The 25,218-nt window shown below is 40.8% G+C and overlaps 1 long non-coding RNA gene across 1 annotated transcript in view; it reads left to right on the top strand.

Annotated features, from left to right (window-relative positions):
• Window positions 1-23,655, top strand: part of LOC112643103 (uncharacterized) — a 127,148-nt gene extending 103,493 nt beyond the window's left edge. Inside the window, exon 6 of the long non-coding RNA XR_003125626.3 lies at window positions 23,506-23,655. This is a non-coding gene — a long non-coding RNA (uncharacterized LOC112643103). The remainder of the gene's footprint in view (window positions 1-23,505) is intronic.
• The last annotated feature ends 1,563 nt before the right edge of the window (window positions 23,656-25,218 follow it).

Here is a 25,218-nt window from a genome sequence, read left to right as displayed (position 1 = left end):
AACTGGATGATCGGCATTAAGGAGAGCACCTTGATGTTATAAGCCCTGGGTGCTATATGCAACTGATGAATCATTGAACTCTACCTCTGAAAGTAATAATACACTATGTTTTAACTAAATTGAATTTAAATACAAATTAAAAAAAAAAAGAATAGGCTTTGCTCCTACTGATAAGGATGATGGAAAGAAGGGAAAGAAGCCAATACTTACAGAGCCTGCTATCAGAGGATTTTGCATATGTCCATCCATTTATCACAACAACCCAGCTGTTTCTAGGGGATTCTATATGACATGAATTCCAAGGCCTAGGGAACTGAAATACATGTCCTAGGCAAAGTGAATGAAATATATTTTTATTCTGGCTTTAAATTGTGAAGATCCTGCCCCATATCCACTTGAAGTATGCCTTGGGCCTCTGTAAAAGTCCAGAGGGTGGCTCAGGAGTCAGAGTTTATTAATATCTCTTTTCTAGAAAGATAGAAAGGACAGCTAAATCTGAGCATTCAGGTTCATTTGGCACTTTTTTTCATTTCCAACTATTTAAAATTAAAAAGCATCAAACTCCTTAATGTATAATGATATGAGTCTCTCCCCCCTCCACACACGCACCCTCACACACAGAGACCTAAACAGAGCAGGGCACGCCTCACTGCAAATCCACATCAGCTTTAGAGACTCCATGTGACAGATGTCATGGGTGATTCAAATCCATGAATCACTTATCTCAGCTCATTGAAGAATGGCATGACACAGCCCACACTATAGGAGACATTTGTTCTTTTTGGTAAATCCCTAAAATTCTGAGCAGCTGTTTTGTTCCTTACATGCTCCATCCTGATTATGGGGATGAGGGTGGAGAAAAAGTGTCTGGAGTGTATTTTGGCTGCAGTTAAATTGTACATCACAGTTCTCTTTGTGGTAGAGTGTGGCCCTCCTACGTAGCCCTCATAGGCCTCGGTCCAGGCTGAGACATTGTCTCACTTTCCTGGATTCAGTGCTTGTTCCTCATCAATGTCTGTCTTTCCTTGGGCAATATCAGCGTCTGTATGGATCACCCATCTGAGACTGGCCTACACAGCTAGTTAATTTCTTTAGCCCTAAAGTCCTTCAACTCCCCCGAAGCCAGATGAACAAACCACAATCTCACTCTAAAAGAGGTCGTGACCCATGGGAAGTTCTGGCTGAAGGAAGTAGAAATGTGGGATGACTAGTGGAAGAAGAAAGCCATAGATATCAATTATGGAGGGTATTCTGACCAATTATAGATGGGGACTCTGGTAACTTTGCATATTTCTCTTACAATATGTATATTTATATAGGCTAATCATTTTCTTCTCATTTTTTTAAAGATTTTTTAAAAAAAATTTTTCAGGAGAGACAGAGAGAGGCAGAGACACAGGCAGAGGGAGATGCAGGCTCCTCATAGGGAGCCCAATGTGGGACTGGATCCCAGGACCCTGGGATCATGACCTGAGCCGAAGGCAGATGCTCAACCACTGAGCCACCTAAGTGCCCCCTCTTTTTTTGTTTTATACACAAGTCGTTCAAAGTCAACTTTACAATTTTAACTTTAAGCAATAGACACTGGGAGCATTTGAGCAAAGTGTAGCTGGTGTTGGATACAGAGTCAGTTCGGACTTTGTATCCCCTTGTTTTGGGGAGAAGTTGGGAATTTCTTCCCTTTTCAGGATAGCTGCATCTTGTTAGATGAAATATAGAAATAAACAGGTTCCCCCCCCAGTTTTATTGAGATATAATTGACATATAACACTGTGTGAGTTTAAAGTGTACAATGTATTGATTTGATACACTTATTTATAACTAAATTGTAAATTGTAAATGTAAAATTATTACAGTAGGGTTAGGTAACAAGGTGACACTCCTATCACTTCACATAATTACTATTCCTTTGGTAGTGAGAATTTAACGTCTATTCTTTCACCAAATTTTAAGTACATAATATAGGCTTGTTAACATAATCACTGTGCTCTATATCAGATCCCCAGAACTTACTCATCTTATAAGGGGGAGTTTGTACTCTTTGACTAGCATCACCACATAACCCCACTCTCCTAGCCCTTGGCAATCACCATTCTGCTCTCTGTTGCCATGAGTTTGGCATTTTTGATTTCACATAAAAGTAAAATCATACAGTATTTGTCTTTGTCTGTCTGACTTATAATTTACTTAGCACAGTTCCTCGAGGTCCATCTATGTTGTTGCAAATGCCTTCTTTTTCATCATTATGTACATCACATCTTCTTTATCCATTCATCTAAGACAGCCACTTATGTTGCTAGATTGTTTCCTTATCTTGGCTATTGTGAATAATACTGCAATAAGCATGGGAGTCAGATATCTCAGTGATACCCTGTTTCATTTCCTTTGGATAAGATATCCAGAAGTGGGATTAACTGGATCATTTGAAATCCTATTTTTAATTTTTTGAGGAATTGCCATACTCTTTTCCACAATGTCTGTACAAATTTACATTCCCTCCAAAGGGTTCTTTTCTCTCCACATCCTTGCCAACTTGATATCCTTTGCCTTTTGATGATAGCCATTCTAACAGCTATGAGGTGATACCTCATTATGATTTTATTTTGCATTTTCCTGATGACTAGTGATGTTGAGCACTTTTTCATGTACCTGTTGGCCATTTGTATGTCTTCTTTGGAAATTCAGTTCCACTGCCCATTTTTTAATTGGATTTAAAAAAAATATTAGGTTGTATCAGCTCCTTATATATTTGGATATGAATTCCTTATCAGATATGTGATTTGCAAATATTTTCTTGTATTCGGTAGGCTGTCTTTTCGTTTTGTTGATCATTTCTTTCCTGCACAGAAGCTTGTTAGTTTTGTTTTTATTCCTTGTGCTTTTGGTGTAATATCCAAAAAAAAATCATTGCCAAGGCCAATATCAAGGAGCTTTATTTCCCCTATATGTTCTTGTTGGAGATACATGGCCTAAAGTATTATGTTTAAGCCTTCAAATAAATTTCAAGTGTTATAAGATGCTGTGAGTGATATAAGATGGAGGTCATTCTTCTGCATGTGATTATCCAGTTCTCCCAACATCATTTATTGAATATCTTTCGGTATTGAGTATTCTCACCTCCCTTGTCAAATACTACTTGACTGTGTATGTAAGGGTTAATTTCTGCGCTTACATATTTTACCCGAATTATTCATTCTTTATATCATTCACAAATGGAAAAAATGCAAGAAAGGAAGAAGGGAACAAAAGAAGGAAAAAAGAAAGACAAAAGGAAGAAAGAAAAAGAAAGAAAGAAAGAAAGAAAAGAAAGAAAGAAAGAACAAAGAAAGAAAGAAAGAAAGAATAAAGGTCTATCATTACTTTACTCCATTCTTTCATTACAGGGTAGGAAAATCTCATAAAATTGATAATCTTTTTTTTTTTTTTTCCCCAGATAAATATGGTTGTAAGTGGATGAAGTGTTTATGGCTTTATTTGGACAATGTAAATGCCCTGGGTCCTCTTGTAATGATCTTTATTCAGGGAGAAAATTAAAACAATAGATTAGTGGGGGTCTTCATGCAAACAATGTGACTGTAAGGCCATCCCAGTTGTCCAGGGCTGCTCCTTTTCATAGTCCATACCTGTGCCTGTCTCTGTACCTGAACAGCCATGCCGAGCTGCCTCAAGACTGGCCCACCTCCTTAGAGGCTGTGGCATCAGGAGGGTGGGGTTAGCAGCTGTTTAATTTACCTCAAGATCGGCAGATAAATGGGGGATGGGCTGCAGTAACTATTGTGTAAACTGCTTTATTTTATTTGAGATACAAACTCACTAAATCAGAACAGGCTTCTCCCAGGATCTTGCCAGCCATTGCAAAACCTTCTCTAATTCTTTACACATCTTTTAGGAAATCATATACAATATCTAACCCTAAATATAATGCCTGAGACTTTTTTGTGGGGGAGGGGGGTTAAGTTTCTACATCAAGAAAATCCAAAGTTACAATAATTTCAATATAACAAAATTTTTGTTTCTTTCTCATTTAACAGTGCAAAGGGGAGTTGTCCAGAGTTGGTAGGATATTTTTTACCACAAAGTCACTGAAAGACTTAAAGTAAAAGGTGGTTCTGGGTCAAAGTTGGTTGCTACACATGTGACATTTAGAAGTTTTTTTTTTTTTTCTTTTTAAAGATTTTATGTACTTATTTTGAGAGAGAGAGGGAGAACGCAGGAGCGCAGTGGGGGCAGAAGGAGACCGGATAAACCCAATTCAGGGCTCGATCTCAGGACCTGGGATCATGAACTGAGCCAAAGGCAGATGCTTAACCGACTGAGCCACCCAGGCACCCCAAGAAAAGTTTCTTTTTAAAGATATAATCTGGAAGTTGTAAACATCATTTCCACTTATTGGCCAGAACTACATCGTATGGCCACACCTAATTGCAAGGATAGCTAGCAAATCCTGTATTTATTTGGGCTAACTTGTACCATACTAAAATTCAGGTGATTCTATTGCTAAAGGGAAGAGAGTTTGAATGGATCCTGGGAGACATTTAGCAATTTCTTTTTCTTATTTGTATCTAATGCTTTTTATTTTATTTTTATTGAGGTATAATTGACATATAATGTTAGTTTCAAGTGTACAACATAATGCTTTGATATTTGTATATATTGCAAAATGATCTTTGCAATAAATATAGTTAACGTCCATTACTGTACATAGTTATAGATATTTTTCTTGTAATGAGAGCTTTTAGAATACTCTCTTTTAGCAATGTTCAAACATTCAACACAATATTATTAACTATGTTGCCATGCTGGACATTGCATCCCCAATAATTATTTATTTGTTTTATAACTAGAAGTTTGTACCTTTTGACTCCCTTCACCCATATCACCTCCCTCCACCCCTCGCCTCTGGCAACCACCGATCTATTCTTTGTATCTATGGACTGGTTTTGTTTGCTTGCTTGTTTTTAGATTCCATATGTAAGTGAAATCATGTGCTACGAATTTGTCTTTCTTATTTATCTGACTTATTTCACTTTGCATAATACCCTCAAGGTACATTCATATTGTTGTAAACAGCAAGATTTAATTCTTGCTTTTGTGACTGAATAATTTTCCTTTATAGATAGGTAGGTAGATGGACAGATAGATAGACATATAGATCATATTGTCTTTATCCATGTATCCATCAATGGACACTTTCCATGTCTTGGCTATTATAAATACCAAGAACATTATAAATTATAATGTTAAAATTATAAATAATGTTGCAATGGACATGAGGATGCATATATCTTTTTGTGTTAGTGTATTCATATTCTTTTGATAAATATCCAGAGGTGGAATTGCTGGATCAGATGCAATTATGTTTTTAATTTTTGAGGAATCTCCATATTGCTATCCACAGTGGCTGCATGAATTTACATTCTTACTAACAGTGTATGAGGGTTACCTTTTCTCCACATCCTCCTCAACACTTGTTATTTCTAGTCTTTTTGATGATGACAATTCTCATAAGTGTGAAGTGATATCTCATTGAGGTTTTGATTTGCATTTTCCTGATGAATAGTGTTGTTGAGCATCTTTTCATGTACCTATTGGCCATCTGTATGTCTTCTTTAGAAAAAGGTCTATTCAGATCCTTTGCCCATTTTTAAATTGTATTGTGTGTTTGCTATCAAGTTGTATAAGCTTTTTATGTATTTTGGATATTAACCTCTTATCAGATAAATGACTTGTAAATATTTTCTTCCATTTATAGGTTGCCTTTTTGTTTGGTTGATGGTTTCCTTTGCTCTGCAGAAGGTTTTCAGGGATTTTAAAAAGATTTTATATATTTGTGTATTTATTATTTATTTATTTATTTATTTATTTATTTATTTATTTATATAGAGCATGCAAGCAGAAGGGAGGGGCAGGAGAGAGAGAATCTCAATCAGACTTCGTGCCGAGCTAGGAGGCTGACTAGGGGCTTGATCTCAGGACCCTGAGATCATGACCTGAGCCGAAATCAAGAGTCAGATTTTTTTTTTAACATTTTATTCATTCATTCATGAGAGACACAGAGAGAGAAAGAGAGAGGCAGAGACACGGGCAGAGGGAGAAGCAGGCTCCATGCAGAGAGCCTGATGTGGGACTCGATCCTGGGGTCTAGGATCATGACCTGGGCCGAAGGTGGCGCTAAACCACTGAGCCACCCTGGCTGCCCAAGAGTCAGATGTTTAACTGACTAAGCCACCCACATGCCCCTTACAAGGTTTTCAGTTTGATATAGTCCCACTTGTTTATTTTTGTTTCTATTGCCTTTGGTTTTGGTATCAAATCCAAAAAAATCATTACCAAGACTGATGCCAAGGAGCATACCACCTATGTTTTCTTCTAGAAGTTTAATGGTTTCAGGTCTTATATTCAAGTTTTTAATCTATTTTGAGTTAATTTTGTGCTTGGTGTAAGATAGTGGCCCACTTTCGTTCTGTTTCATGTGGCTGTCAAATTTTCCCAACACCGTTTTTTTTCGCGAGTAGGAAACCACGTCTATATACTGACTAATAAACCAAGTAGCTACAATGACAATGAAGAAAAGCTTCAGTTGCCCAAATAGATAAAGTTCATGATTTCTGAGCTTTTCTATTAATTGTAATTATGGACTATTTTTTTTCATTGTCCTGTCATCTGCCCGTCAATTAGTGGCAAGCATGGAAAACTAAAAAAGCAAAAGTAGGAGAAAAGTTAAAAATTGAAAAAAAATTCTTAATCGTCAACTTAATTTTTTTGTGATTTGGGAAATGACTGCCATTATTAAATTTTATCAGCAGAATATTTCTGCCAAATAAGGGAAAACATTCTATGGGAGACAAATTCCAAGAACCTCTGGAGTGGATAGTAGACAATTTTTACTAAATCTCGATCAAAGTAATTATAAAATAAATGTGGTATTTTAAAAGTGAATTAATTTGTCAACGGTGCTCATGATGGATAGGAGCTAATGGAGAAAAGGAAGTCACCATGTGCATGACAACATTGTACTAAGCATGGTAGGTTCCTGATGAGGAAAGTCATGCAGAAGTGGAAGGAATTGTGTGAAAGTAAGAATCATTACAAAGAAAAGAATGTGAGGGCTTGTAGAGTCATTCGGGATAGTAAATGATTAAGATGATATTTCTAGTCTGGATAAATGGGAAATTTACAAAGAACAGGAAATTTGGGAAAGGAAGTTCGAGGAATAAAAGTGCATATATTTTTAAGTATATTCAAAGTGATGGTATGAAACTTAATAAAGATGAAAATATGGTAATGGTCAACAACTATAAGAAATGCTGCTCAATACTATTAATCATGAGGGAAATGCAAATCAAAGCCACTATGATATATTGCCTCATGCCAATTAGGGCAGCTATTTATGATCAAAACTCAGAAAGAAAAAAAAAAAACCCAGAAATTAACAAGTGTTGGCAAGGCTGTTGAAACATTGGAACCCTTGCACCATTGGTGAGAAGGTAAAATGGTCCAGCTACTATGGAAAACAGCATGGCAATTCCTCAAAAAATTAAAAATAGAATTGCCATATGATCCTGAGTTAGGGAAAAATGAGGCTAGGCAGGGAAGGATAAGGGAAAGGCCCAGAGTTGGGGTCCCACAAATCTCTGGGTTCTCACAAGTCCCAAGGACATTGAGAGGCCCCAAGGTCAGGCTCCCATAAATCCCAAGGTCACTGAGATGCAACAGAGATAAGGCAGTAAATCTGGCCCCCTGGCTCCAAAATACTAAGGAGTATCTTCCTTAGCTATCAAGTAATCAAGTCTTATTGTTCACTCAAGATGACAACAGAAATCTCAAGGCCCTCACCCCCGCCAGTCAGGTTTTTTATAAAAGGCCAGCCAAAAAAGCCCTCCGTGGCAACCCTGTCCGGACCCCTCTCACTTCTAAGAGCTTTCTCTGTATCTTTGCTTAGTAAACTTCTATTGCTTTACTCCCTCTCCTTTGTTTGGGAGATTCATTCTTCCACTCTGTGAGACCTGAACTTAGCTCTCACTCTGTGAGACCTGAACTTAGCTCTCCTCTCCCCCGCTCAAAACCCCATTTCAATCCAACAATACCATGTTTGGGCATATGCCTGCTCCCCCCCTGCCCCACCACCAAACTTAAAACAGGGTCTGGAAGAGATTCTTGTACACCCATGTTCATTGCAGCATTCTCCCTACCAGCCAGGCGATAGAAGCAGCTCAAATGTTGGTGGGTGGATATACATGGATAGACAAATGGGGTATACAATAAAATGAAATATTATTCATTCCTAAGAAGGAACTAAATTCTGCACGTACCATGCATGGATGAACCTTGAGGACGTTACGTTAAGTGAAAGAAGCCAGGGACAAAAAGACAAATACTGTATGATTTAACTTCTATGAAGTGCTGAGAATAGTCAAATTCATAGAGACAGGAAATAGAATGGTGGTTGCCATGGGCTGGGGGGAGGGCAAAATGAGCAGTTATCTCACAAGTATAGTTTCAGTTTTGTAAGACAAAACAGATCCTGGACTTAGCTCAACAATGTGAGTAGTTAGCACTACTGAACCGTACGCTTAAAAATGGTGAAAAAGGCAAGTTTTAGGCTATGTGTCTTCTAGCACAACAGAAATACAAATACAGTACTGTGCTGTGGCAAGCAGTTAAAGACAGAAAAGTCTATTTGAAGTTAGCAGAGTTTGAGATAAAGTAAGACAATGCTGCTAGGTACACCTTGGTTTTGTGAAGCACCCACCTGGTGGCAGGAATGTTAGAAGCCATCTCTCTATTTAATCATTATTAAAAACCTTCTGAGGCAGATATTGTGTGACTTATTTTTAAAGATGAGACGTTGGAGATTCAGAGAGATTAACTGGTTTGGCCGGGCCCACCAGCTGGCCAGTGGTAATGCCAGGCTTTGGGAGCTACAAGACATGATGTTCCAAGATGCCATGTCACCTCTGTCGCAGGAGAAAAAGAACTGAAGTTTTAGCTCTAGGAGAACCCAGATATGTCCAGGAGGGCAGAGAGGAATCAGAAAGAATTCAGCAGAAGAATGATTAAAGGGGGAGAGATACTAGGGTCAAATAGATCAGAATAGTACAGCGTTGTGATTGAGAGAGCGAAACCAAAGAGACCCCATAAAAATAGCTGTTTTACCCCTTTGCTCCAGCTTCTATTCTTGCCCAAACCTGCAAACCACCCCCTCTTCAACTCTACACATGCCTTGGCATGCAGATAGCATATGTTGTCCTGGTAAGTGACAAAGAGAAAATGATATCTTCCAGCACAATAGCTAGCATCTAAGGAGTGATGAGTGATGGGGTGGAGTGTCATAAAGGTCTTCCAAAACCACTGACTCCAAGCACCTTGATGCCAAGACCCCTGGCCCCAGGGAACAAATGACTTATGAAGGACACCTGGACACTGTCTTTGTTCTGACCAGATAGTTCCTGGATGCCTGAGAGGACATGTGCACCAGGCCACAATCACCAGTAAAAACACCAGACGCCAAGCAGAGGAGACACGTGCTCTTTTCCTTCCCGTCTCCAGGACACTCTGTATCTCGCTCTCTGCCTATATATATCTTCAATAAAATCTGCTTTCACCTCCTGCTGGCTTGAGTCTGATTTCCATCCTTCCTGAAAGCAAGGGCCCTCTTGGCTAGTCCTGTGGGACATTCTCTAGGTGCCTGCCTGCCTACATCAGTGGGAGTCCCAAAGAGAATTTCAGAGAGACGATGAATGATCTCTAAGTGCCTCCACCTGTTTTTGTATAATTGTTTATCATACTGCCTTTGTATTTAATTTCTCTAGTTGTGTTCGGGAAAGAAAGCAAGATGAGCCTCATTTGTTTTAATTCTGCTTCTATTATGTTAATCCTTTGAAGTCCCGGTTTAGAAAGTCACTGTGCCACTGTTTAATGGTTTATTATATTGTTTGATCGCACTGAAAATACTCCCCATAGGTGTCACTTAAAATACCTTTTCACTTAATGATCTGATGCATTAGACCCTAGGAAAAACCAATTTACCCAAATTGGATGCCCTGCCTCTCTTCCTGTGAATCTCCCCTCCCATCACTTACCTCCATCCTGACCCCACCCAAGGATGTAGCCCAGGTCTCTTACTCCTTAGGACTAAAGAACAGGAACGCTTTTGTAAGGGTAGCAGAACACACCACCTGAAATATGTCTTTTGAGTTGATAATTTTGAGAAACAGCAGACCCAGGGGAAGTTCAGAAAATAGAAAGGAAGTTACCCTTTTGTGAGAGAAATTTACATTTCTAAAGGAAATCTCCATTTGTAAGGGCGGCTCCCTCTGTTCAAGAGGAGAGAATGACTAAATCCAAATCACAAGAAATGTTCATCCAAGGAGAGGGGTAGAATTAAATCTGCATAATAAACGTTATCCTTGTTTATTGTGCTTTTCCTGGTACCATCCTATAGGGAGCCTCTCCTTACCCCTGGACACCTTTCTTTTGCTTATAGCTGAAGATGGCTGGAGGGTGGTGGGTAGCTTTGGCCATCTCAGCGAGCTACTCAAGTGTACATGTTGTTTAGGAACAAAAATTCAACTAAGTAAATTTGAACATCTAATTGGCTTTATCCAAAGATTCACAAATTGGGCAACATTCTAGTAACCTGACATTCACTCCAAGGAGTTGTACAAAACAGAAGTGTTTTATACAGAGAAGGAGAGAAGGGCAAGATAGCTATTAGCAAGAAAGATTGTTTCAGGCATTCTTTTTGGGAGAAGGGATGAGCAGAGGTCTTCTGTAAATCACTTTGCTAGTGCTGATTAGGAAGTTTTAGATTGTCTAAAAGTCACATTTCTGGGAGAGGTTGGAACTTAAATCAAGTCTGGGTTTGGGGCCCTGGGGACAATTAACTCCATTTTGGACCTCGATTTCCTTTTTAAAAAACAATGTTAATAAGCTTCCGTTTGTTTAATCTTGTTATAAGCTATCTTTTATTGCAGGCGGTCTCAGCCAAGAATTCTGAAGGATAGAGGGAGTATGATCTTTTCTCCTCTGCACTCTCAACCCCTTGCCGTATCTCCTCGACCTCTCTGAAGTATGAAAAACTTAGCTCAATGTTCATGGACCGTTAGATATTTTCTAAATGGCTATGGGGGAAGCAGTGTGCCTGTCGCACAGGGTGCCTGGCACGCAGTGCTCCCTCGCTGGGGATGTGCTCCCCATGAGGAAACTCCAAAGGTCTCTACCATTAAGTTTCTAGGACAACTTCTTTTTTTTTTTTTAATTTATTTTTTATTGATGTTCAATTTGCCAACATATAGAATAACGCCCAGTGCTCATCCCATCAAGTGCCCCCTTCAGTGCCCGTCACCCCCACCCACCGCCTGCCTCCCCTTCCACCACCCCTAGTTCGTTTCCCAGAGTTAGGAGTCTCTCACGTTCTGTCTCCCTTTCTGGTATTTCCCACTCATTTTTTTTGAGACCATATAATGTTTGTCCTTCTCTGATTGACTTATTTCACTCAGCATAATACCCTCTAGTTCCATCCACGTCGAAGCAAATGGTGGGTATTTGTCATTTCTAATGGCTGAGTAATATTCCAGTGTATACATAGACCACATCTTCTTTATCCATTCATCTGTCGATGGACACCGAGGCTCCTTCCACAGTTTGGCTATTGTGGACATTGCTGCTAGAAACATCGGGGTGCAGGTGTCTAGGACAACTTCTGATGTTGTTATGAGCCATTGCAATTCACCTTATTTCCACCCATTTTTGTGGTTCCTTTACCCTCTGGCCCCTGCCAAATTCTCCCCTACTCCTAACTCAGGCTGCAAAGTAAGCACTACAGCCCTGTCTTCCTTTTTGGCCTCCAGGAACAAGCCCTCAGGCCATTTTCATTCTAAAAGCTGTTCTGCAAATCACTGTAAAAAGCAAAGCCAGAAGCACAGAGTTGCTTTGAGAGACCTTCAAAGTTCTCCTAGCCCTCCCTGATCCTCAGCCTCCACTTCCTGGCTCCTTGGCTGAGGGTGTTACTGGAAGCCTTCTTGGATTCTTGCGCTGTATTTTTGTTCCCAGGCTTGATGATTCAACTTCAAGACAGATTAAAGATGTCAACTCCAGTTGTATCACCCTGCTACTATTCATACCATGTGATCTAGTGGAATAAGGGAAGGAAAGAGCACTGGACTGGGAGTCAGGATGTGACATTTAGGTTCTTACAAAATTACGAAGTGGCTGTGTGGTCCAAGGTCATACATTTCCCGTGGCCGAGTCTCAGATTTCTCATTTAGAAAATAGGTTAGTTTCAGCATAGAGTCTCCTGTGTGCAAACATGAGAGTATTGAGTGAGGAGAATATATTTAATTCCATGAAAATGTATTGAATGTCTACTGTGTGCAAGACACATTTCAAATATTTATTGTGTATTTACTATGTGCCAGATACTGTTCTAAATGACATGGGAAATAGGGAATACCAAGAAAGTTTAAATAACGAAACAGAACACAAGGTAAAGAGTTGACACACAGAAAGGAATGATTGATAGGAAACAAGTGGTTAGATAATAAACAGATTCAGCACCGAGAGAAAGAGCTACCCTACGGATGGACAGTACTGTCACCTTAAAAGACAAGGAATTTATAAGAGTGCTGTGGAAGGTATAAGATGCTAAAAATTCAAGATCGGTACTATTACTCTATTGAAGTCCACAACTCTTCATGCTGAAATAAGACCATATGGAATGTTCATCTTAATAGACGCCTTTTTCAATGACTACTGTGATGGAGTGCAGGGCCCGTGTTGGTTGGGTATGGATTTTGACATTGGGCAGATCTACTTTCACAATTCCTGCTGTACAACGTAATAGTTGTCCATTTTGCCGGCAATCACTTATATTCTCTACCTCAGTTCCCTCATCTCTAAGATCAGTGTAATTATATTATCAGCCTCATCCACTCATTGAGGATCAAATGATATAAAACTCGCCAGGTACTGAGCTAAGAGGCTGAAGGTACGTTAGCTTCTTCTTTTTTTTTCACAGCATTTATCTTTGTCACATTCCTAATGCCATTTCCAATCCTACTGGCTATGATACGACACACTTTTTTAGACATCGTGGGGACCCAATGAAGAAAACAGAGCCCCTGCCACTGACAGGCAACTGAGGAGAAATTCAGAACATACAGAAGCCTTTGATAACCAACACAAACAAAGCCACTAAGTGGCTGCAGAATGCTGCCAATCTCAGCTTCTTGTAGTTGCCGGGACCCTCCCAGGTCCTGCTTCCTCGTTGGGTGCTTTCCAATGACTCCCATGTAGAGTCTCTGTGGGCCTGCTTTCCAGCTGCTGGGCTGGGGGTGAGACTAAAGTGTAGCTCATTCTTTTTGGATTGTCCCAGTCTGCCTGACACCACTTATGTAATTATCCAATGTTTATTTAAAATTGTTTGGATTTAAATAGACCTTAATAGGATTAGTTGCACTACCAGTACTACCTCCGTGACTTGGAAGGTCTTTGTCTCAGCTTTCCTTATCTTTACAATGGGAACATTGATGATCTCTCTGTGTCATGTGGATTAAAAAATAATGTAAGCGAAGAGCCCAACACATAGTAGGTCCTCAAAACAAATTGTTTTATTCTTATTTCCTTGTTGGTCTCACCCTTTGAGCTGCGTGTTCAAATCATAGTGATTTCATTTGTACTCTGCGACGTGTCCCTCCAGGATGAGGTCTGCACTTCGGCTTCTTAACGAGGTTCACACAGTGGTCTCTGATTTGGGTGGAGACTGTTACGTTTTGGGGCAAATTAATGCTCAGAGATTGAGACAGCCTTTGCCAATAGTTTATTTAACATAGGTGCATGGTGGGAATTTCACAAGCCCATAGCAGGAAAGTGTCTCTGAGCAAGCCAATGAAGAAATAATACATCCCAAATAGTGAGCGATTGATCATATTATTGATCATACTGTTGTTCAGGAAAGGAGAGTGAAAGGAGTAAAGTCCAAATGAGTTGATGTGTACCTTTATAGGAGTTGGTACTCGGGAGGCGTGGCTCAGCCAATGGAAAGTTGCCAGCACAAAAGTAAAAGTCCTGTGTTGCTAGAATGTGTTGCTGAGAAACGAGGGTGCTGGTGTTGCCAGGCAAGATGATCTTCATAAAAGAGTTGCCTTCAGCACTGCAAGAGCTAATTGCCCCCAAGGTCTTCAGAGAGCTATTTTCGATCAACAAAATACAGGCTTGCCCAGATGGAACACTGTCAGACAGTCCTCACAAACTCTCAGTATTTATAGTCTAAATATCCCCTTGTTGTAGTTGCTTCTTCATGTTTTTATTGCTGAGCCCTCAGTGGGACCCCTCAATGGCTGAGCTACTGAGTTCTTATTGGTGACAGCAGAAGAGATGATGCTACCCTGACACAACTTACTTCAACTTTATATCAAAACATCTTTACTTCTAAACATCACATTATATTTTTCCTTGTCATAAACAAGTGGATTGAAACAACTTCACTTAAGTCATAAACAAGTGGGTCGAAATTGTATTAGCCTTATATTTCTTTGTCTTAGCTCTGATGAACATTCGTTCCAGACTATCGGGTATCTCAAATGGCTTAAAACTTCAGGTTCCAGCCAGAGGCATTCATTCTTGTTTTTTTTTTTTTTTGGTCAGAGGGAGGCATGACCCTTGGGTTGCACGTCAGCAAGTCTACATATTCAGAAGATTCCTTTGCTCTTCAGTAGTTGCCTGCCACGCGCAAGATGATGTTTGTCCCAGAGAATAGAGATGGCTTTCTAGAGCTTGGGCTATGACAGCTGCTCTGGCACAGTTGGTCCACTACATGGGTGCTGGCCTCAGACCGCCTGAGTTCAAATATGATTTTGCTAGCTGTGCCAGCTTGCGTGAACTGTCCTATCGAACTTGCCTCCAGGCTTCCACTTTTGGGTACAGATCCTAGCCCTTATGTCACAGGACTTGGTACAGATTACATGAATTACTGAGTGAAAGGTGCTTAGGACAGTGCCTGGTCCAGGGTAACTGCTGTTTTTGCAAAGAAAGAATCGAGACATCGCAAATCCAGTTAGCATGAGCAAAATGGCAAGGGGAGCCCAAATGGCTGATCAAGGGACCAAGATCCTTAGATTGGATAAGGATGTGAGACTTGTAAAGGTCTCTTTGTTTCCCTTGACTGCAGTGCATTTGCTGCTAACTGTAGCTGCTAGAACAGAATCTCTGGGTTTAAAGAGAATGTGGTAGAGAGGGATGTTTGGGACCTCTTGGACAGAAATTATTTTAGCCTTGATGTGAGCTATCAAAATCTCTTCTGCTGCAGGCAAGGGTCTTTGCCACAGTACTCCACAGCAGAGATCCTGAATTACTCTTGGTTGTTTTTTTTTTTTTTTTCCCCAGGTGAAGGAGGAAGGGTCCTACCTTCTTCCTAATCAAACCATTCCTGGTTCATAAAGGAAGGTGATAAGGTACAGTGTGGACACTAAGAATATTGCTCAGAATTGCACCACCTGCTAAAATACATTTGAGGACAGGCTTTAGGGCCTGTGTTTAAGGATGCTGCTGAAGCTGGGGTGTGTTTCTGCCCTGGAGAACCCCACCTGCTCTAGCACCAGGATTCAGCTATAGGAATGCCAGTTTTGGACACACTGAAGACACAGTACTACCAAATGTTAGGTACCAAGGACCAGTGAAACCAAGGAAACCAGAAATAGGAAGCCTGAGGAACCTTGTCGTCTTGCTGTGGCCTTTCCCATATCAAGCAATTAAATGTGTGTTCACACCCATGTTTGTACACCTGGTCTAGCAGTGGCCAAGGGGGAGCAAATTCGGAAGTCTGGAGAAAAAAAAAATAGAAATGTTATTCAGCCATTGTATTCACATGGCATTTCTGACCATGGTTATCTGTCAGCAGGTTAGTGGGATTTTGCAGGGCTTAAAGGAGGACTTTTGCTTTTTACATTGGTATTTTTACTTTTATTACATGATCTTTATTTGTTAAATATATGTTATCAGAAAAGAAACAAAAGAAATGTCACTGTTGCTAAATTGACATGAAGGGACAAGTGTGTATTTTGTAGCCGGTGATGTGGTAAGAGGGATTTGTAAGATAAAGGTAAATTGAGAAATAAGAATAGTATTGGGGAAGGAAAGTCATTGCAGTGTGTGCGCCTAGGGTCTGCACAGGTGAAGAGCCGGGACCCAGGCAGGACGTAAGGGGCATACCTGGTTGATGGTAGAGGTGAAGAGTCTAAGCGGGCAAATGAGCCCTCTGAGCAGTTCTGTCAATAATGACCGCAGCAGGTACTTCCAGATGGCGCAGTACCAGGGACCCCAGCAGGTGAGTGGAGCTAATCATGAGAACTCAGGTGGGAGACAGAAATTCAGACCAATGGGCAGGTAGCGTCTGGATCTGCCCTTGGGTGGAAGGGTCTGCCCTCTGGGCTGAGATACAGAACAAGAATTCAGAAGAGAGAATTAGTCTCAAAAATTGGAGCCCGTGAAAGCATTTTGGCTTGTGAAGTGTTATTTGTGCAGAAGCTGGAATGCAGCTGGAAGCAGAGCCCTGGGTCCCAGGTGCAGGTAACTTGGGGGTAACCCGGGCTGCGTCTGTGTCAGCACCTCTGCTCTGAGCAGCGTCTGCTTGGTACCCAGGAGTGGCTATGTGGGGAAGGAGGGGGGCAGCTGCAGCAAGCAAAGCGGGGCTGGTGTAGACGATGGTAGGAGTCTGTGGTACCCATTAATCAAAGACCAGTTAATTGAGGGAAAGTTGTGCAACAAGCACCACACTAAGTCGGCACGGTTGTTGTGTTCAGACTGTTCCGGAATTAACAGCACCAAGACTGAGAGAAAGATTAACGTGCTGGAACATAGCATACTCATTTCTATCACCAGCAAGGGCCACTTAATCACTCCGGGAAGCAGTGTCATCATCCAGAAAAGTTTATCTGCGTTGCTGTCCCCAGTTCTACAAACATCCACTGTGGCTCCCCCATGCCATATATGGTGCTAGGGCCACACAGAGATGAGCAAAGAGGGGCCTTGCCTGAAGGTGGTCACAGTCTATCAGGAAGGAGCAGGAGAAGAAGGAACAGATAAGACTTGCTTATGGGTCACCAAGCTCAGTGCTTGCTTCCTATAGATGATCTCATGTTCAAGCTCAGCAAAGTGATGGGGTGGGTATTATTAATCGCCCTCTCGAAGATGAGGATTTGAAGGTCCAGAATGGGGTTTAGGTAAACTGTTCAAGGTCATAGCACTGGTAAATGGTGAAGCAGTGATTTGAACCCAGCTCCATCTGACCACAAGGCCCAGGATCTTCCCGACACCCCCCTGGCACAGGGGCGAGAGCAACTGGCACGCCGCTCACCTTCAGTGCAGGCTCGGAACTGAGCATCATCAGGGAAGAGGCAGAGAATGTGTCAGGGAATGTGTTTAAACGGTTGACATGTAGAGAGGGATGAAAAGGGCATTTAGGGAAATCAGGCAGTATGATTTGTGTGAAAGGGCACTTTTAGGCTGTGGATAGAATCTTGGGGTGTGAAATCACAAAGGTGAGCCTCTCATCATGTAGCCTTTCCTGCTAAGGAGTGTGTGGCTGAGCAAATCACAAGCATGGGCATCATCTATCCCTTGGGAGGTGAGAGGGAGGCTTTAATGGGACAGGAGGCAAATCAATAATGTTATCACTTTGAAGTGAGGAGCCGGCTGACCGAGCACAAAATGTCAGCAGCCTGACAAGCCAAAGGCAGCCTTGGCCTGGGGCAACTGATATTGATTATAATGATCTCAAAGCAATTAGCTCATGGATCTGCCTCCCATTTATTTTGCTTTCCCTTTCAAAATATGTACATCCAGGCCCACGATGAACCATCGCTCCCTGGAGGGCTGGCTCTACTATTTGGAAGGACATCAAGAGTCCTGGCCTTTGCCATCAGCAGCTCATCTCACAGGGTATAGCAACAGCCAGAACAACTTTCAGAATGTCTGGGGCACCCAGGACCCCAGGCCGGATAATACAACTGGCAAACCATCATATGGGTTTTATGGTCAACTTCTGAAGTCCTGTGAGCTAGTCCTAGAACTGCCATTTGCTCTGTGACTTTGGGCAAGTCACTGTCTCTCTGGGCTTCAATTTCCTTGTCTTTAAAGTGAAGAGGTGAAGCTAGAAATGCTCTCTCTCTGGTTCGCTTTTGTTTGGGGGTATGTATGTGTGTTCTCTCTAAGGGATCAGAACTAATAACCATTGACCTTCACTGGATCATAGTTTATATAGGTGGGTAGGATCTATTTATGCTATTGGTCCTGTTTCTCTGAGTAATAGAATGAAAAAAAGTACCCATGTAAAGAAGTGCTTCCCATGCCTGATTCTTGGTCTGCTGCGCTGGGGGCCTCCAGTGGAATAGGAAGCCGATTTCCACCATAACATGGTGGTTCCAAACTTGGTTGCACATTAGCATCACGGGACTTGGAGAGCTTTTAAAAATCTCAATGCCTAAATTGCACCCCAGATCCACTTAGTCGGACCATATGAGGTGGGACCCAGTTATGAGTGTAAAGATCCACAGGTGTTCCAAATGTGTGGCAAACCATGGGAATTACGGCCCTAAACATAAAGCTTGAAGGTATTTGGTAAATTTTGATGATTGCAGCTAACATAGGAAACGTTTTGCCTCTCAGCATATTGAAGTAACTCCGGATAATGATAATTACCATGGTTGAGCACCTGCTATGTGGCGGACACTAATGCAGCCTTGACACACATTAGCCCTGTAGTCTCATTTTATGGATGAGTTGACTAGGACTCGGGGAGTTAAATGACTTTCCTGAAGCCACAAACATAGTTATATGCAGATTCAGGATTTAAGCCAGGCACAGAAGAGGAAGCCCACAAACCACCCACTCCACCATTGTGTGCTGCCCCTGCAGGTGGGGGACCCAGGCTTAATTTTAGAGTTTTAGGAGTAAGAATGAGGTATCAGGGTCCAATTCAGTTCTATTCTTTCATGAAGCATTTCATGACTTCTTTGGTACTTCTGGATTTCCCTTTTCTCTTCCTGAATGTACAACTTAGATTGGCTAATGGTATAGTGTTGTCTTTTCAGCCAGCTTACATATTCCTTGGGGTTAGGGATGATCTCCTTTTATCTTTGACACTCTCCCTTGATACCTGGAATAGTGAGGTGTACACAGTAGGTGCTCACTAAATACTTCTGAATTAATTTTTATCTAGGCATAGGGCAGGGGCTTCTCAAATGCTGACCATAAAGTACAGTAAAGTAGACTTGCAGTATCAGAAGAGGCAGTGCGTAGTGTGGGTGGGAAGAACAATAATAAGGATGGGCATATCGGAGCTCATCCCTGGGTTTTGCCACTCACTCTTCCAGATACTACTATTTGGGATTTTCCCTCCCTGAGCAGAGTCCCCATCCTTATGTTACCCTGCAACTGGGCTATGGGTCCTGTTATTTTTCTTACATATTTTGGGCAAATGATGTTAATGTTTGGAACCACAGAGATTTTCATACTTGAAGAACTGTTCAGATTCAGAAATAAGCCTTTGGGATGACAGATTTTTCATCAATTTTTCTTCCAAGAGGAGACTCAACATCATCTGATTATGATAGGGACTCTTGCTTAGATCATCCCTCTCTTTTCTCCCTTTTCTTTCTTTTTGTCTGGAGGCCCTTGGCTATAGTCACTATAGAATCTCCAGAAAGAGCACTAGCAGCTAGGAGACCGGAGTTCACTGCTCATCCCCATCACCTGCAAGTGACATTTTAGTGTTTGCTTTCTATAAAAGTCAAGCAATAATACTGAAGTGTAGTGAACAAACTAGCTGGTTCAGTGTGAAAGCTTTGATTTTTCAAAAGAGAAGTGTTACAGAAATCAAAGATGACATCAGTACGGTTCTCAGGGTGAGGTTTTTTTTTTTTGCAGACGAAGAAAGTATCAACCTCAATACAGAGGTAACGTGAGGCCAGCTCAAATGACCAAAAATTGGGTTTCTTTGGGAATAGTGGAGGAATTATAATTCAGTAAATGCGCACTGGAGCAAGCTACAAGTGAGGCTGTGGGGAAGCTTGGGGTTGGCGCTATATTTAAAGGCAAAGAATGCAGAGAGGGCAAAGTCCAGCCAGACTTGAAGCAGTCAATTTGTCGGTTTAAGGATGGAGAGAGATTCTTGACAGATGTTCATCTGTCAGGAGATAAGTCTCAGTCTTCCGTAAAGCATACATTTAATGGAAATCAATCTCTCAGTTCTTAAAGGTCTGATTTTCTGAGGATACATTTGTGAGAATCTTCATTTCACATTGAAATTCTTTCACAGAGGTGCTCTGCCTGGAGCAAGCAAATGCATCCCTGCTCCCCACCCACCCCCTGCCTTTGGGATGTGTCTCATTCTGTACTTCTGCAAATCTTTAGGATGGATGGGGAGATTAGCAATAGGAAGAAAAGGACATGCTTGCAGTTCCAGTAATAAGAAACTCTACCTCCACATCTAGATATTTTTGTTTTTCCTTTGTCAGGTAGGAAATGAGCATGGGAGGTTTTTGGTATAGATATGTGAGCTGGTGTATGAATGTGAGTGTGATGTGCCTGTGTCTGTGTGTTGATGTATATTGTAGAGAAGGAAATTTTCCCTCTACCCTTCTAGATTCTTTGCTGAGACCCTCCTCTGTAATAAAAAGACAGATTAACAGGAGAAAAATGGACAGAAGTCTAATATCATGTCCACCTTCTGTATGTATGGAGAGCCCCAGGAAAATGGAGTAACACCCTGAAATAGCCCTGGCCATCACCTTATGTATGATGGCCAGCTAAAGACAAGAGAAGATGTTGGTGGGGGCAGGCCAGCTAGGGGAGGTAGCCAGGAAAAGCATAGTCAACTGGGGTAAGACTGTTTCAAAGATTTAAGTCCTCACATTCTTCATTGCTAAGAGTTTCTAGAGATGTACTTAACCTCCTCTTCTTGGAACCTCTTCCTTGTAAGGAAGAGGTCCTTACAAATGGAGATTTCCTTCATAAATGTAAATGTTTCACGGAAAGGCATTCATTTTTCAGAGTTTCTCCTGTGTCTGTTATTTCTTAAAAATAACCAGCCCTAAATAATCCTTATGCCAAAAGGTAGATTTTGGGGTGGCATATTCTGCTTCTCTTCAATTACATACACAAGTGTATTTGAATGTGTGGTGTGAATGTTTTGTGTATGTGATTGACAGTGTCAGCAGGCCTGATGGGTGGTTTAATAGGTTTGATTATTTTACTTCTATGCTTATGAGTTTATTGAATTATACATCAGCACCCATGAGGTCGGATGTTCTAGTCATTAGCATCATTTCCTGCATTGTAGCTCACTTAACTGGAATCAGTATAATCATGGCGATCAAGTTTAACTGAAGATGACTTTCACTTTTTATTTTGAGAGGAAAGGAGATAAAGGTACCATGAGAGAGAGGGTAGGCTCTATTAATCCTCTGTGTCCTGTCTGGAGAACATTCATCCTGGTGGTAGTTACACTGACATTGTACTTGGTCTTAGTGCTAACAGACCCTAAGGAAGCAGGAATTCTGAGCCTTTGATGGGGTCAAACTTAGCTGGCACATGGCAGATACTCAGGGTTTGTCAAGTGAATGTGGCACAGTGGAATGGAGACAACTCCTTTAAAAAGTTTTAGAAATAATAGAAAAAAATTAGCTCCCAGAATGAGTGTTTCACTTAAGAATGAAAAAATAAATAAATAAATAAATAAATAAATAAATAAATAAATAAATAAATTTTTTTTTTACTTTGATTTAACTACCAAAAAAAAAAAAAAAAAAAAAAAAAAGAATGAAGATGTTGGGAACCCTGGGTGGCTCAGCGGTTGAATGTCTTCCTTCGGCTCAGGTCGTGATCCCCGGATGCGGGATCGAGTCCCACATCGGGTTCCCTGCTTCTGCCTCTGCCTCTGTCTCTGCCTCTTTCTTTCAGTCTGTGTCTCTCATGCATAAATAAATAAATAAATAAATCTTAAAAAAAGAAAAGAATGAAGATGTTAAAAATTAAAATGTGATTTTTGTTATTTTTTTCTAACATTCTACTTTCTTTATATATTCTGAGCTTCTATAACAATACAATAGCCTTGCTGTGATATCATTTCAAATAAGCAAAAAACCTTGATTTAGCAAAATTGTACTTTTTTTTAGACTTTAAGCAAAACAAATGTCTGAGCTTGTGTGGAGAGGCAGCTGCTCCAGGTGTAGGCTCTGGCAGCAATGCTCCCTTTGTGGGCTCCAGAAACTTAGGAAGAGATGTGCCAACTCTCTTTCTGTCTTAGGTCTGACAACTTTACATTCTCTCGACTCTCAGTACAAGACGTAAGGCTCCGTAAATGCTTAGGATGAGATTTCAAACAGTAAGAAGCACACCTGAGTGGAGCAGACCTATTTGCCTAAAATCAATTCATCGAAAGATGAGTTTCCTAAATTATCATTTATTGCTACCTGTTGTTTCTATTAATTATTTATACAGTTTGTAGTAACTTTTGTTTTACTACCACACAGCATATTTCAGGGGTTTCTGTCCTTTGGGCTTTTGCTTGCTGGAAAAAACAATTTCATGTCCCTTTGGAATTTTGAAATGAATTCTATCATGATTTGATTCAAGGCAAACAGCAGAGTGGGCTCATTTCTTCTGCTGAGTTTTCAACACATTCATCTGCCTTCTTAATCTCCCTCAATTCACAGAACTTCTTTCTTTCTTTCTTTTTCTTTTTCTGAGAGAGAGAGAGAGAGAGAGCTTGCATGGGGGGAGGGTAGAGTAAGATAATCTTCAAGCCGACTTCCCAATAAGCACAGAGCCTGACTTGGGGCTTGATCTCATGACCCTGAGATCATGACCTGAGCTGAAACCAAGAGTTGGATGCTAACTGACATTCCCACCCAGGCGCCTCAGAACTACTTTCTTGAGTGGGAGAAAAGGGAGGATGGAGTGACAGCTGGGTCATGAGGAACTGGATTTGAGTTTGGGCTAGCTGTAGGTGTCTGTCACCGGTGGTATGTGTCGTGGTCCTCTGCACATCTCCACTCCCCCCACCTACATTCATGTGTGCACACACAAACACTGACATTTATGTCCATTTCTATATAAGTCTCTTTCCCAGTCACATGTGAACTCTTTCCAAGAGGCACATTATTTTTCTTGGTTAATTGGAGAAATGAAAAAAATCTCAGTTTCTGGTAAATTTTCACATATTCATGACAACTTAAATTAAAAAAAAAAAGCTGCGTACTTTCGTGTAAAGCAGTGAGATTTCAAAAAGAGCTCAGATTTCGAAATAGAAAGTGTATATAAAATTGGCCTTCAAGTGCACTGGGCTGGCAAAGCATAAAAAATAAAAAGATGAAGTGGAAGAAAGAGCAAATGGCTGAAGATAGTAGATGTACCTCAGAATTGGTTAAGAGCTCTGCGATTCTTTATGTTATGATACCTCGTGGAACCTTTTGGATACTGGCATTTCCATTCTACTGTTTTGAATAGATTCTTCCTATGCTGTGATTTGATTTTGGGGAGAACATACCTAGGACCTCACCACGTGCCGTGGCTACGGTAGACCGTTGGAAATCTCAAAGCAATTGAAGGCGGCCGCATCCTCCTTCCAGGAGCCAGAAGTCAATGCCCTACTTGAAAGGTCCAATGATTTCCTTTACATGTAAAATAAAAGGTAACACCACTTACAAAAATATGACCTGCAGCCTGAACCCAGTCCTCAGCCTCTACTCCTACCAGGCTCCCACCTGGCTTTCTCTCACCCCCTCATACAGGCCTAGTTCTTCCTCCTTCACATCATGCCTTGCACTGGCTGCTCCCCCACTTGGAAAACCTTTGCCCCAAATTTCTGCTGCTCTTTGCTGTCCTTTGGACCTCAGTTAATGATTACCTATTCAAAATGACCTTCCCTGACCCCCTGCTCCTCACCGGCCCCCACTAATCTCTCAGGCAGCATTGGGCTTCATTTTAATCATACTGCTCATCTCTGGGTGACATTAAAGACTTTTTTTCCCTATCTGCCTCACTCATCACTGGATCATAAGCTCAGTGAGAGCAGGAAACTCATCTCCCTGCTTAGCTGTGTCCTTGGCACGTAAGAGCTCCTGACCGAGTGTGTCCTCAGGAAGTGTTTCTTGAAACTGCATTTTATTCCAGAGAAGCATGAACATCTTTTTTTTTTTTTTCTCTCAGTATCCTGTCAAAGAGGCTGTGCCATATGTTTTATTAATTATTTTTTCTTCTGATGTCGGTGACAAAGGGGTTTTGCCATACAAATGTTTTGAATTCTTAGACGTTCAAATTTATCCTTCATGGTTTCTCACTCTGATGACATGATTAGAAAATTCTTCACATCAGAATTGTAAAAATTTCCACGTAAATTTTCTTCTAGTGTTTTTATGCATTTGATTTACATTTAAATAATTAATCCATCCTGAATTTATTTTGGAATAAGACCCATGGTAAGAATCTAAATTAAATTTTATTCAAACTGCTAGCTAGCTGTCCTCATACCATATTGGAAAATTTTTCATTTCTCTACTGATTCAAAATGACACCATAAAAACATGCAAAATTCCTCCATACGCTGGTGTCTTTCTCAGGACTGTTTCCTCTTCTGTTGATCTATAAGCTTAGTTCTGTCCCGGAACCCCAAAATTTCAGCTATTGTAGCTTGATTATAACAAGCTTCTTGTCTGGTAGGACAGTGTCTCTTTCTCTAGTACCATCTCCACTCTAGCATTATTTTATTTTATTTTTAAGTTTTCTTTTTTTCTTAAATTAACTTTAGAATTCTTTAAAAATTTTTTTTAAATTGCTAGTCTGATTTATTGGGGTTGTTTGAATGGAATATATTATTATACTTAGGCTTGCTCATTTAAGCATTTGGGATATTTCTTGATTGAGTGTAATAGTTTGTGTCCTCCGGGACTGTATTTCCATTTTCTTCTTAAACTTGATGTTCTCTGGGGAATAAAACAGCCTTAAAGTCTTCCACCCCACTTTTCCCATTCCCATATGTTTACTATTGCTTGCTTCACTGGGTCTCTCTATAACCCACTATTTTCATATGGGTTGAGTCAGGTGGAGCGAGAGTCACAGTGTTCTAAAGGTCTTGAGAGATCTTCTGTTTGAAAGAATGATTAGAACCTTCCATGATCATCACAGTTTTGGAAACAGATTAATTGGTTAGGTCCCAGCTCT

This window comes from Canis lupus, chromosome 38 (genome assembly GCF_003254725.2).
Source record: "Canis lupus dingo isolate Sandy chromosome 38, ASM325472v2, whole genome shotgun sequence".
In the NCBI taxonomy this organism is placed as follows: domain Eukaryota; kingdom Metazoa; phylum Chordata; class Mammalia; order Carnivora; family Canidae; genus Canis; species Canis lupus.
This window is presented reverse-complemented; position numbering and strand designations above follow the sequence as displayed.